At 49.8% G+C, this 13,283-nt stretch overlaps 1 protein-coding gene across 3 annotated transcripts in view; it reads left to right on the top strand.

Annotated features, from left to right (window-relative positions):
* The window catches only part of LOC132571081 (zinc finger protein 91-like), a 336,113-nt gene that overhangs the window by 250,905 nt on the left and 71,925 nt on the right, over positions 1-13,283 (top strand). The gene's annotated exons all lie outside the window — the stretch shown is intronic.

Genomic DNA, 13,283 nt, shown 5'->3' on the forward strand with positions numbered 1-13,283 from the left:
CAAAATGCCCTACTCAAGTGTGTCCACTAAAGCATTAAACAGAAAAAATGTCTTCCAAGTTTCCCATCCTGTTGTCTTTTTATTTAAATTTAATGTCGAATGTAATTCCCTGTTGATTTATTTAAAAAGTAAAAGGTAAAGGTAGTCCTCTGTGCAAGCACCAGTCGTTTCCAACTCTGGGGTGACGTTGCTTTCACGACCATTTCACGGCAGACTTTTTACAGGGTGGTTTGCCATTGCCTTCCCCAGTCCTCTATGCTTCCCCCCCAGCAAGCAGGGGACTCATTTTACCGACCTCAGAAGGATGGAAGGCTGAGTCAACCTCAAGCTGGCTACCTGAAAACCCAGCTTCCACCGGGATCAAACTCAAGTAGTGAGCAGAGCTTAGGACTGCAATACTGCAGCTTTACCACTCTGAGCCACGGGGCTCTTCTTGGACCCTCAGAAGACCCCCACAAAACAGAACCTGAAGAGGGCAAAGGAGAATTTTGGGAGGAGATTTTCCCTTCTGTCTTGAAATGGAAGCAGGAGGGTCCGCTCTTGACCCCACAGGTGATTATTTGCCCCATGTTTGATGCTTTGGGGGTATTTTTCCTGCCTCTACACAGCACCCTGCAGCCCTTGGGCGTCTGCCAGAGTTTCCCCCAGGCTTTTCTGCTGTCTTGGCCCAAAGCTGTTGTGGGGTGAAGCTGAATTTAGGAAACTGGGGAGGGGGGGATGGCTGCCAATTGAAATCCCCCCCTCCAAATGGCAGCTTTTTTGCTTTCCTGGGTATGGGGCGTATAAGTTTTGGGGGGTTTTATTGGGTGTATAAGTTTTGGTTTCTTTGGCAGTTGACTGGTGTCTAGGCATGACGACACATTTGTTGGGACGTGCCAATATATTAATATTAAACTGATGGTTTTTATAGCCCCATGGCACGGAGTGGTAAAACTGCAGTATTGCAGTCCGAGCTCTCTGCTCACAACCTGAGTTCGATCCCAGCAGAAGCTGGGTTTTCAGGTAGCTGGCTCCAGGTTGACTCAGCCTTCCATCCTTCTGAGGTCGGTAAAAGGAGCACCCAGCTTGCTGGGGGGAAAGTGCAGATGACTGGGGAAGGCAATGGCAAACCACCCCGTAAAAAGTCTGCCATGAAAACGTTGTGAAAGCGATGTCACCCCAGACTTTTTACGGGGTGGTTTGCCATTGCCTTCCCCAGTCATCTACCCTTTCCCCCCAACAGCAAGCTGGGTACTCATTTTATCGACCTCAGAAGGATGGAAGGCTGAGTCAACCTGGAGCCGGCTACCTGAATCCAGCTTCCGCCGGGATCGAACTCAGGTCGTGAGCAGAGAGTTCAGACTGCAGTACTGCAGCTTTACCACTCTGCGCCACGGGGCTCTATATTTATTTTAGTATATTTCTATTCCGCCCATTCCCCATAGTGCTCACGGCGGAGTACAACGTATGATAAAACAATAAAATACAATAAAAACATTCAATAAACAGACAACTCAACAGCACTCAGATTACCATGCCATCACATATTGCCCAGCCGAGCCATCTCACATCATGGCAGTTTTTATTCCATTTCCTAGCACAGACGACAGTGCTGGCCGGGGAGGCCAATCAGATCAAGAAATAGACACCCGCAGCCTCAGCTAAAATCCTGGAGGAACAGCTCCGTTTTTCAGACCTCGCGGAAGGCTAATAAGCCAGGTAGCACACGGATCTCAAAAGGGAGCTGATTCCCCCCCCCTTTTTTCGTTCATTTGCATTCTACTACTCGCTCCTTCGTGCTCAGTACCACCACCTCCTCCCACCGACTGGGGAGGCTTCCTAGGCACCGGCACCCCTGCCCTATACTGCTGGGGTCCCCAACCCCTGGACCGTGGACCGGTTCCAGTCCGTGGCCTGTTAGCAACCGGGCCGTGAGTTTTATAATTATTTCATTATATATTACAATGTAGTAATATATTACAATGTATTACAATAGTAATATATATTACAACAGGGGTGGGGAACCCTTTTTCTGCCAAGGGCCATATGGATATTTATAACATCATTTGCGGGCCATAAAAAATCATCAACTTAAAAAAACAGTGCTTCGCTGAGGGAGACGGATTTAGGCCAGCAAAATTAATGCAAATAATTGTTTTTCTATTTGAAGTCATGTGGGGAGGGCCTAATCTGGCACACACACACACACACCTGGCTCGCCGCCCAAGGCAAATGCATAGGTCCAGGGCTTTTTTGTAGAAAAAGCCCACCAGGAACTCGGTAGCATATTAGCCCACATCCCCTATTATTAGTATATTAGGTCACACTCATTAGCACATTAGGCCACACCATCTGGAATAATCGAGTGCAAACTGAACGGTGACAGTAACTTTTGCAGGCCCTGCAGCAATTTTGGTTGGGCAGCCAGGCCCCAGGGAGGCTGCCGCACAGTACATCTGGGCCCTGTGATCCCTGTCTGGCCCTGGGGAGGCTGCTACACAGCATGGCTGGGCCTCATGATCCTTGCTGGCCAGCCAGGGCCCAGGGAGGCTGCCATATGGCTCGGTTCGGCCCAGCAATCTCCGAGGGCCACACCAAGTGACCTCGAGGGCCGTATACGGCCCTCGGGACAGAGATTCCCCACCTCTGTATTACAATGTAGTATTGGTCTGGATCACAAAATCTGCTTTCAATCCCCAGCCCTAAGGAGGCCAGGCTCATGACAACTAGAGCCAGAGCCTTCTCTGTAGTGGCCCCCTGCTGGTGGAATGAGTTGCCTGAAGAAGTTAGGGCCCTGCGAGAGCTCATACAGTTCCGCAGGGCCTGTAAGACGGCACTCTTCCACCAGGCATTTGCAAACTAGATTGTCGGCCCCTACAGTCCTCAGGTAACGTCTGGACCACCTCTCGCAAGCCGCCTTGAAGCAGCAGCGGAAAGGAACATCTAAGATCTGTTAACAGAGAACGTAACTTTGAATTTAAGACCATAGCATCAAAAGGTTAACTTTTATGTTTTAAACAGTTTTATGGTTTTTATGTCTTTTATATGTTTTATACTCATGCATATGCGTGAGCCTGTAAGCCGCTCCGGAATTAAATAAATAAGAAGACGACGACAATGACATTGGATTTATATCCTGCCCTCCACTCCGAATCTCAGAGTGGCTCACAATCTCATTTATCTTCCTCCCCCACAACAGGCACCCTGTGAGGTAGGTGGGGCTGAGAGAGCTCTCCCAGAAGCTGCCCTTTCCAGGACAACCTTGAGAGAGCTATGGCTGACCCAAGGCCATTCCAGCAGCTGCAAGTGGAGGAGTGGGGAATCAAACCCGGTTGTCTCAGATAAGAGTCAGCATGCTTAACCGCCACACCAAAATAAAGTGTACAGCTATGTCATCTTGAAACCATTGCCCTCACCCCACCCCCGGTCCTTGGAAAAATTGTCTTCCACAAAACCGGTCCCTGGTGCCAAAAAGGTTGGGGACCACCTGAATAGCTGCAGTGTCATAGTGAGGCAGCGATGGGAAAAGCAACAGGGCCCCTTTCTTAGCAGGAGGAAGAGTGAAGCCATGTCTGGAGGCACTGCTACTGCCACTGCCGGCTGCGGTACTATAAGGGAGGTGTGATGAACTGAAAGCAGTCTGCCTGAGTGAGAGTTGAGAAACTCACTCTGATTGGCTGAGCCGCTTCCATGGTAATGAATGTATCAAGTGGAAGAGGGCAACCATGGGGAGAAATCTCAGTGTTGAGTTCGACTCTGGGTTTGAAGCTGAGAGCAGACTGAGCAAGTGTTCAGTTCAGTTCCTGAGACAGAGCTGGTTGTGAATTGAAGCTCTTGTCTGTGTGAGAGTTGATTTGTGTGAAGGGGCCAACCTTCTGGGGAAAACTCTCAAGGCACAGCGTGCCACAAGGCAGAGTGAGTCTGTAGATCTCTGCTGAGGAGTTCTGCCAGACCTAAGGGCAGACTCCTGGTTCTAAGGAAGAACACCAGCACTCACACTGAGAGAGGGATAAAAGGGTTCTTGTGGCTGTGTGGAAATCCCAGAAGTCAGACAGAGATCCTAGCAGTAAGGGGACTTAACACAAATGCATGAGGTGTGAAGAGCCCTCAAGGAAAAAAACGCCACTCTCAGCCAGTCACTCACCGCTGCGGGGAGTCAGTCTGGGAGGCGCTTCATGGCCCCTTCCCTGGCCTTAAAATGGTGAAAACGGGGCAGCGAGGCTACGTGGGGGGGGGGGGCAGGGCAGCGAGGCTGTACGGGAGGGGGGCAAAAGAGGAAAATGGGAGGGGAGGAGGTGCCACAGGGGGGGTGGGAGGAGGCCAAATTGGATGCCCCCAACCTGCTGGCCCTGGGGCCGGTGCCTGAGGCCAAAAAGATTGGGGGCCATTGCTTTAAAAGATACAGATTTTGTGAACAAGGAACCTCTCAGGTATCTGAACCTCCCCACCCCCTTCTTCTCTGTCTCCCATAGCTGGGCAACCAATTACTAAAGAGCAGCACTGGGGAGGGGGGTGTAGAAAAAGCTCAGCATGACCTCATTAGCATATTAGGCCACACCTTCTGACATCGCCGGAAGTGTCATCCAGCCACGCCTACCTCAAACGTTTCTGGTGATCGATGCCAGAAGTTCTAGAGAGAGCAAAGACACTATAGTCCAGGGATGTTGAAATCATTTATGAGGGCCAAATCTGACATAAATGAGACCTTGTCATGCCAGGCCACGTGTGTCATAAAATGTAAGTCCAGGGAGCAGAGATAGAAACTTTATAAAGGAGACAAACACAATTAAAATTTTTAAATTTACACACATATATATATATATATACTGTGGCTAATAGCCGCTGATGGACCTCTGCTCCATATTTTTATCCAATCCCCTCTTAAAGCTGGCTGTGTTTGTAGCCATCACCACCTCCTGTGGCAGTGCATTCCATATGTTAATCACCCTTTGGGTGAAGAAGTACTTCCTTTTATCCATTTTAACCTGACTGCTCAGCAATTTAATTGAATGCTCACGAGTTCTTGTATTGGGAGAAAAGGACTTCTTTCTCTTTCTCCATCCCATGCATAATCTTGTAAACCTCTGTCATGTCACCCCACAGTCGACGTTTCTCCAAGCTAAAGAGCCCCAAGCGTTTTAACCTTTCTTCATAGGGAAAGTGTTCCAAACCTTGAATCATTCTAGTTGCCCTTTTCTGCACTTTTTCCAATGCTATAATATCCTTTTTGAGGTGCGGTGACCAGAATTGTACACAGTATTCCAAATGAGGCCACACCATCGATTTATACAGGGGCATTATGACACTGGCTGATTTGTTTTCAGTTCCCTTCCTAATAATTCCCAGCATGGCGTTGGCCTTTTTTATTGCAATCGCACACTGTCTTGACATTTTCAGTGAGTTATCTACCACGACCCCAAGATCTCTCTCTTGGTCAGTCTCTGCCAGTTCACGCCCCATCAACTTGCATTTGTAGCTGGGATTCTTGGCCCCAATGTACATTACTTGGCCACATTGAATCTCATCTGCGACGTTAGGTAACGGAAGCTCTGGCTCTTTCCTACCTTCCCCAGGGGACTAGGAGAGAGAGGAACCAAAAAAGCTTGCTCTATATATACCCATGAATATTTTTGAGAAGCTCTAGCGAATGTGACTATGTGTCTTAAATTAGATGCCATATAATAATTATATAGGTCCGGAAGTCCTAAGCCTCCCTTTTTTGTAGCTTTTGCTAATATCTGTCTTGATAATCTTGCTTTTTTCCCTCCCCATAGAAATGAACTAACCATTCTCTGCCATTTCTTAAAGAAACTCTCAGGTACTTGAATTGGAACATTTTGAAAAACAAACAATAGTTTAGGAAATAAAAATGATTTTATTAGGTCCACTTTCTCAATCAAAGAGAATGAGATCTTTTCGCATGCTAAAAACCATGACCTTACTTCCTCCAAAATAGGGCTAAAATTATAACTAAGCAGATCTTTTAAGTTAGTAGGAATGATTATTCCTAAATGTCTCCATTTTTCCTTCACCCATTTAAAGGGAAAGTGTTGTGTCCTAGGTTCAAATGGAGAACTGTTACTTTTGGAGGGAAGCTGAACAAGCCAAGCTTGTACTCCACGCCAGGGTTCCAGAGAAGGCCTAAACGTGCCCAATCAGGGGAAGGATTGAAACATAAGTAGCCAATCAACATCTAGGCTCATACTGTACCCTGATAGGCCCTTAGGCCTCTGTAAATAGCCAATCCATGTACATAGTTAAGGTCCAATCAGAAGGGGGCAAGAATTGTATAAAGGAGCGGGAGGTTTGAATAGAGCTCAGTCTGTGTTGGTGTTCCTGAAGTAAAGCTTGCTGAAATCACTCTCCGACTCTGGTCTCTTACTGCACCAACTCCAGTACTTTACACTGGCGACGAGGATGGGATGCCAGTAAGAGCCAGCAACAGAACCAGGAACACGGAAAGGTGGCTAAATCCAAGCCATCTGGGTCCGCACCTCCGCTCTGCGCACACCCCAGCTCGCAAGCCGCCCAGACACGCTGCCAAGAATGGAGGCTGCAGCCAACCTCCTACAGCCCTTTAACATCGATCGTCCCGAGCTGTGGGACTCGTGGGTCGAAGGATTCCAGTCATACCTGACCTTCCAGAAGATTACAGAGACTACCATGCAGAGAGCTCTGCTTATCAGTACGTGTGGCACGGAGACCGTGGACTTAGCCAGGGCTCTTCTCCAACCCAGGAAGCTCTCAGAGACGCCGGTGGACGACATCATCAGCGCTCTGGAGAAGTATTTCCAGCCCCAGCCAACCAAGCTCACCCGGCACTGGGACTTCCGACAAAGGACACAGAAGGCAGGCGAAACCACGATGGCGTTCTTGACAAGCCTGCTCCGGGTGGCAAGCCGATGCAGTTTCGCAGACCTCAACGAAGCCCTTCTCGACCAGTTTGTATGGGGCTTGAGGGACGAAAAACTAGTACAGAAACTCCTGTCCCTCTCCGAGTGCGACCTAACAAAGGCAATCGATGTGGCCACCAGCTGGGAGAAGGGCAGATCAGCAGAGCCACGGCTGACAAGACAGGCTGCGGCACACCAGATCAACTCTGAACCATCTACAGAGGACTCAGACGAGGACAAAGCTCTACAAACCGGCTATTGTTCAGCAGGAAGGAAGACCACCCATGCCCCACAGGGCATGAGACACAAGACACCACCTGCATGTGCAAGCTGCGGGGGCCAGCACGAGCGAAAGACCTGCCGATTCCGGAATGCCACCTGTCGACTCTGCAAAAAGGAAGGCCACATTGCCTGTGCCTGCAGATCCACATCCCGAGCACGCGTCCCGCAAAGATCTGCGCACTCCGAAGGCCAGCCAGACTTCGAGACCGACGCTCTCCACGCCCACCCATACCCGGTACAGTACCTACCCTCGCCAGTCAGGCCCTCCAAAATCCGAGTCAATGTAGGGATCGGGGGGGTGCCCTGCCAAATGGAGGTGGACTCTGGGTCAGCATCATCTATTATAGCGGCAGAGACATTTTTTAAAATCCCCACCAGGCTGAGGCCTCGTCTCAGGGACCCGGGGTTTACCTTAGTGGACTTCCAGAAGAATAAGGTGCCTATCTTGGGAGTTGGCCCGGTCCCAGTCCAATACAAGGGGTTCAAGGGCCAGCTACAAGTGCTAGTGGTCAAGAACCACCTTACAAACCTTTTGGGTCTCGACTGGTTCAAGCCCCTGGGAATAGAGATCAGGGGGGTCAATAAGACTGTCGGAGTGGACTTTAACAAGGCCGGGAACTTTTGCGAAGAGTTCCCGGCCGTTTTCGATGGCACCTTGGGCTGCTACACGGGTCCCCCGGTTACACTACACCTCGACCCCACAGTGCGGCCTATTAGGCTTAAAGCGCGGCGAGTTCCATTCGCGCTCAAGCCTAAAATTGAGGAGGAACTGGATAAACTGATTGCACAGGGAATATTAGAGCCTGTCACCCACGCAACCTGGGAAACTCCCATCGTGACTCCAGTCAAGCCCAGTGGGGAAGTGCGGATTTGTGCAGACTATAAGTGCACCCTCAACAAGGCTCTTCAGGCCCACGCATACCCTGTGCCCATCGTCAGCCACGTTTTAGCCACCGTAGCCGGCGCAAAATTTTTTGGCAAGTTGGACTTGGCCCAAGCTTACCAACAGCTGCCGGTGGATGAGGCCACGGCCAACGCCCAAACAATTGTGACCCACCGGGGGGCCTTTAGAGTAAAGCGGTTGCAATTTGGTGTGAGTGTGGCTCCGGGGTTGTTGGAACTCATGGACTCTCTTTTAAAAGGACTTCCCGGAGTCACTCCATTCTTCGATGATGTGCTGATCGCGGCAGCCTCGCCTGAAGAATTCACCGCCCGCCTTAGAGGAGTCCTACAACGTTTTGAAACAGCCGGCCTCAAGGTCAAACGGGAGAAGTGCCTCCTGGGCGTGGATCGGGTGGAATTCCTGGGGTTCTCCATTGATGCCCAGGGGGTCCACCCCTCCGACGCCAAGCTGCGTGCCATCAGAGATGCTCCAGCGCCCACCAACAAGCAAGAACTCCAGGCCTTCCTCGGCCTCCTAAACTTTTATCATGCTTTTCTCCCCCACAAGGCAGCGGTGGCCAAACCCCTGCACTGGCTTCTAGACAAGAACCGACCCTGGGCGTGGGGCCGCCAGCACGCTAAAGCCTTCCAGGATATCAAGGGCCTCCTGATGTCCAACTCCGTCCTTGCCCATTTCGACGAGACCCTGCCCTTGGTCCTTGCATGCGACGCATCCCCTTATGGCGTGGGGACAGTTCTGGGCCACCGACTCCCTGATGGGACCGAAGTCCCTATCGCGTACTACTCGCAGACCCTCTCATCGGCGGAGCGGAACTATGCCCAAATCGACAAAGAAGGGTTGGCAGTTGTGGCCGGCGTAAAAAAATTTCATGATTACATCTACGGCCGGCCCTTTACCCTCTATACGGACCACAAACCCCTCTTGGGCCTCTTTGCATCAGACCGGCAGACCCCTCGGGTGTTGTCCCCACGGGTCCTCCGTTGGTCCATTTTTCTAGCCGGCTACACTTACACCCTAGTGCATCGCCCGGGCAAGGCAATGGGCCATGCTGACGCCCTGATCCGCTTGCCCTTGCCTGATGTGGATCCCGATCCAGCCCCGGCTCATCAGATCCTACTGATGGACATGCTTCCGGACAGGCCATTGCTCGCCCGCGACGTTGCTGCCCGCTCCGCTCGTGATCCAGTCCTCTCCCGTGTCTTGGACTGGGTGGGGAGGGGGTGGCACAAGGGCTCGACTGGGCCGGAATTTACTCCATTTGCAGCCCGGAAAGACGAACTATCCACCCACAAAGGCTGCCTACTATGGGGCAACAGAGTCGTCATCCCCAAACCCTTGCAAGACCAAGTGCTTAGAGCCCTGCACGAGGCACACCCGGGCATAGTCCGCATGAAGGCTCTCGCACGGAGCTATGTCTGGTGGCCCGGCCTCGATGCAGAAATTGAGGCTTGGGTTAAAAGGTGCCCGACATGCCAGGTGTCAAGGCCTGACCCCCCACGTGGCCCAGTGCAACCATGGGAATCCACCAAAACCCCCTGGTCAAGACTGCATATGGACTTTGCTGGCCCCTTCCATGGGCGGACTCTACTCATACTAGTGGATTCATACTCCAAGTGGTTGGAGGTGGTCCAGGTGCCCTCGCCATCATCGCAGGCGACCATCACGGCTCTGAGGGCCATCTTTGCAACCCACGGGTTGCCGGAGACCATCGTCACCGACAACGGCACAGCATTCACGTCCGCAGTGTTCTAGGACTTCTTAGCCAGGAACCTCATCAGGCACATTCGCTCTGCCCCGTTTCATCCAGCCATCAACGGCCAGGCAGAGCGGATGGTGCGCACGGCAAAGGAGGCCTTGAACCGTCTGGGCCCCTCAGACTGGCCAAAAGACTTGGCGTGTTTCCTAATGGCCTATCGGACCACACCCACCGCCTCCACAGGTCGCAGTCCAGCTGAACTCCTCATGGGCCGCCGCATCACCACCCTGCTGGACAAGCTGCACCCTGACCGAACCCCAGACAGGCGACCGGCGCCGGAACACCTTAAAGCCCCCAGAGGGTTCTACCCAGGTGAGACAGTGTGGGCACGGAACTATGCCACCACTGGCCCCGCCTGGCTCCCTGGAAAGGTGGACCACATCACCGGACCAGTCTCCTATGCAGTGACCTTGGAGGGTGGACATCTCCTGAGGCGACACATCGACCAACTCCGTGGTCGCCTGCCTGCCGGGGAGCCAAGGTCAGAGGCTCCAGATCCGGACAACGTAAGTCCCCGTGAGCCTGACACAGAACAGGGTTCCGTAGAGCCCGCTTCGGCCCAGCAGGAGGAGACCCCCGACCGCGCAGCTGAACCCAGGTCTCCCGGGGCCGCCGTCCCAGATGTCTCCAGCTCTGCAGCCGCGGAACCACCAACCGAGTCGGAACGCCCAGTTCCCTCGGAGCTCCGACGCTCGACACAAGACCGCCGCCCTCCGGCATATCTCCAGGACTATGTCACCTGATAGCTGGAACTCTGGGGGGACGGGTGTTGTGTCCTAGGTTCAAATGGAGAACTGTTACTTTTGGAGGGAAGCTGAACAAGCCAAGCTTGTACTCCACACCAGGGTTCCAGAGAAGGCCTAAACGTGCCCAATCAGGGGAAGGATTGAAACATAAGTAGCCAATCAACATCTAGGCTCATACTGTACCCTGATAGGCCCTTAGGCCTCTGTAAATAGCCAATCCATGTACATAGTTAAGGTCCAATCAGAAGGGGGCAAGAATTGTATAAAGGAGCGGGAGGTTTGAATAGAGCTCAGTCTGTGTTGGTGTTCCTGAAGTAAAGCTTGCTGAAATCACTCTCCGACTCCGGTCTCTTACTGCACCAACCCCAGTACTTTACAGAAAGGATTTAGTAATGTTTTCTCTTTAGTTATTACCTTTATTTTCTAAATATATTGAATATAATTCACTTATTAAAGTTAATAAAACCAGAACATTTACTGAACTCATCTATTTCTCTTATTACCTCTTGAAGTGAGGGAGCTGGATTTGTTAAATAAAACACTGCGTCATCCGCAAAGTAACTAGCTTTAAATGTTTTTTTGAGTACTTCAACTCCCTTTATTTCTTTGTTTAGTCTAATTGCATAAGATAACTGTTCTAATGATAACACAAATAAATAAGGAGACAGGACAGCCCTGTCTGGTGCCTCTAAATAATGGGAAATCCTTCGAATTATAACCATTAATACTGATTCTTGCCATCAGTTTTAAGTATATTGCAGCCAATGACTGTAGACATTTGGGGTCGAAATTCATATTTCCAGAAGGGTTTGCAAATGTATTGGTTCCACCCTATCAAATACCTTGTCCGTATCTAATGACAGTATAATGGAGGGTATTCTGTTTTGTCTACAGTAAGCAATAAGGTTCAAAGTTTTTCTTACATTGTTGGCAAGGGAGCAACCCGGGATAAATCCAGTGTGGTCCCTGTGCACATAACGATCTATAACTGTACTCAATCTATTAGCTGAAAGCATTGCAAATATTTTAAAATCGTGATTGAGTACCGATATTGGTCGGTATGATGCTGGCAGCTCCTTGTCTTTACCCGGCTTAGGCAGAACTATCATCCCAGCTTCCAACCATGAAGGGGGGATTTTGCCTGTTACCATCACACGATTACAAATATCAACTAACGGTTGAGTTATTATTGATTTAATTTTTTTGTAAAATTCTACAGGATATCCATCCCTTCCAGAAGGTTTATTATTTTTTATGGATGACAACGTTTTCTCCATCTCAGTGGGCGTGATGGGTCTAATAACATCTGATGATCTGATAATTTAGTATTATAGTTATTATAGCACTCATTGGTCTTAAAGATGCTTTTTTTTGTATTTCTCCCATGGGATCCAGAGAACTGGGCAAAGGAAGCTCTGGTTCTTTCCTTCCTTCCCCAGGAGACTGGGGGGGGGGGGGAGCCTCAGCCAATAGAAGGAAGAGAGGCTTGGCTCAGTAGCTCAGCTGTGCGATTGAGAGAGCCTGGCAAAGCAAGCTGTGATGCAGAAGGAAGCGAGAGAGAGGGAGAAGGAAGCAGATGCTAGCCAGTTGCTTGGGGGCCTGATAGGAGCCCTCAGGAAGCCTGATTCACCTCCTGAACTGCATGTTTGACACCCCTGAGTTATGGTATAGCTGAGCTTCTGACAGACTTATCTCTTCCAGTGTAATGAAATATTCAAGGTCAGACTCCGGATCTTGCGTCAGTGCAACGAACAGTGAACATCTTAGAGATAATGGTTTTATTTAAAATAAAGCATGACCTTTGTATTAGGCCATAATTTGACAGAGAGGTGAAAGTAAATCATACAACTACAGAAAAAAACATGCAATAAAATAGGTCTAACTATCATTTCGCAAACTCAGCTAAATATAGAAGTATAGACAAGTCAGTTTTCAAGTTGAAAAGATAGATGGATAAGTACAATGGGAAACCCAGAACATGTGAAGCTCACCCAATAGGTCTTTTCTGATTGGAATCCTCCAGTAGAAAACCTGATTAGACCTTTAGACGACATTTCTGATAGAGGTGCCAAAGGAAGAGAAATAAAACTTTTATACCTGAACGTGTGGTATAAAAACAAGCGGAACCAAAACTGATTGTGCTGATGGTTTGGAGAACTGATGGTTCTCCAAACAAGCGGAACCAAAACTGATTGTGCGAATGAGTAACTATACTAGGTGGACTAGAACACATCTTGATAACTTTCCAGAGCAGGAATTGAACTTTACAAGGACTTACATAAATGTTAATAAATGTAACTAGAGTCATGAATGCACAACGTATTTCCTCTCCCCTGCATGTGTCCTTTGATGGAAAGGCGTACACTCCAAAGGAACCTTTTCCCTCACTGCAGGTATTTGTATTTCTAGGATAAATTCACGGGGTGGGGTGGGGGAGTTGGGAGAACGAGGTGGAATTTACATGCTTCTCATAATCTCAGCCATTATTACAGTAAGCGTCAAGCGCACTCATTTCCCTCCTCTCTCCTCTTCCTAGAGAAAGAGCAGGCCACCAGCTCTATATTGCTCCCCCCTTCTTTACAGCTAGTGGGTAGTAATAAATCCATCTGGCCCTAGGATGTTTATGCTACATTACCTTACATTACGCTGGCATTATCTTCAAGTTGCTTCTCCCACAGATTCACACAGACAACTCTTATCTGCTCCCAGAAAAGTGTGAGAAT

Source organism: Heteronotia binoei, chromosome 5 (assembly GCF_032191835.1).
Source record: "Heteronotia binoei isolate CCM8104 ecotype False Entrance Well chromosome 5, APGP_CSIRO_Hbin_v1, whole genome shotgun sequence".
NCBI classification, from domain to species: domain Eukaryota; kingdom Metazoa; phylum Chordata; class Lepidosauria; order Squamata; family Gekkonidae; genus Heteronotia; species Heteronotia binoei.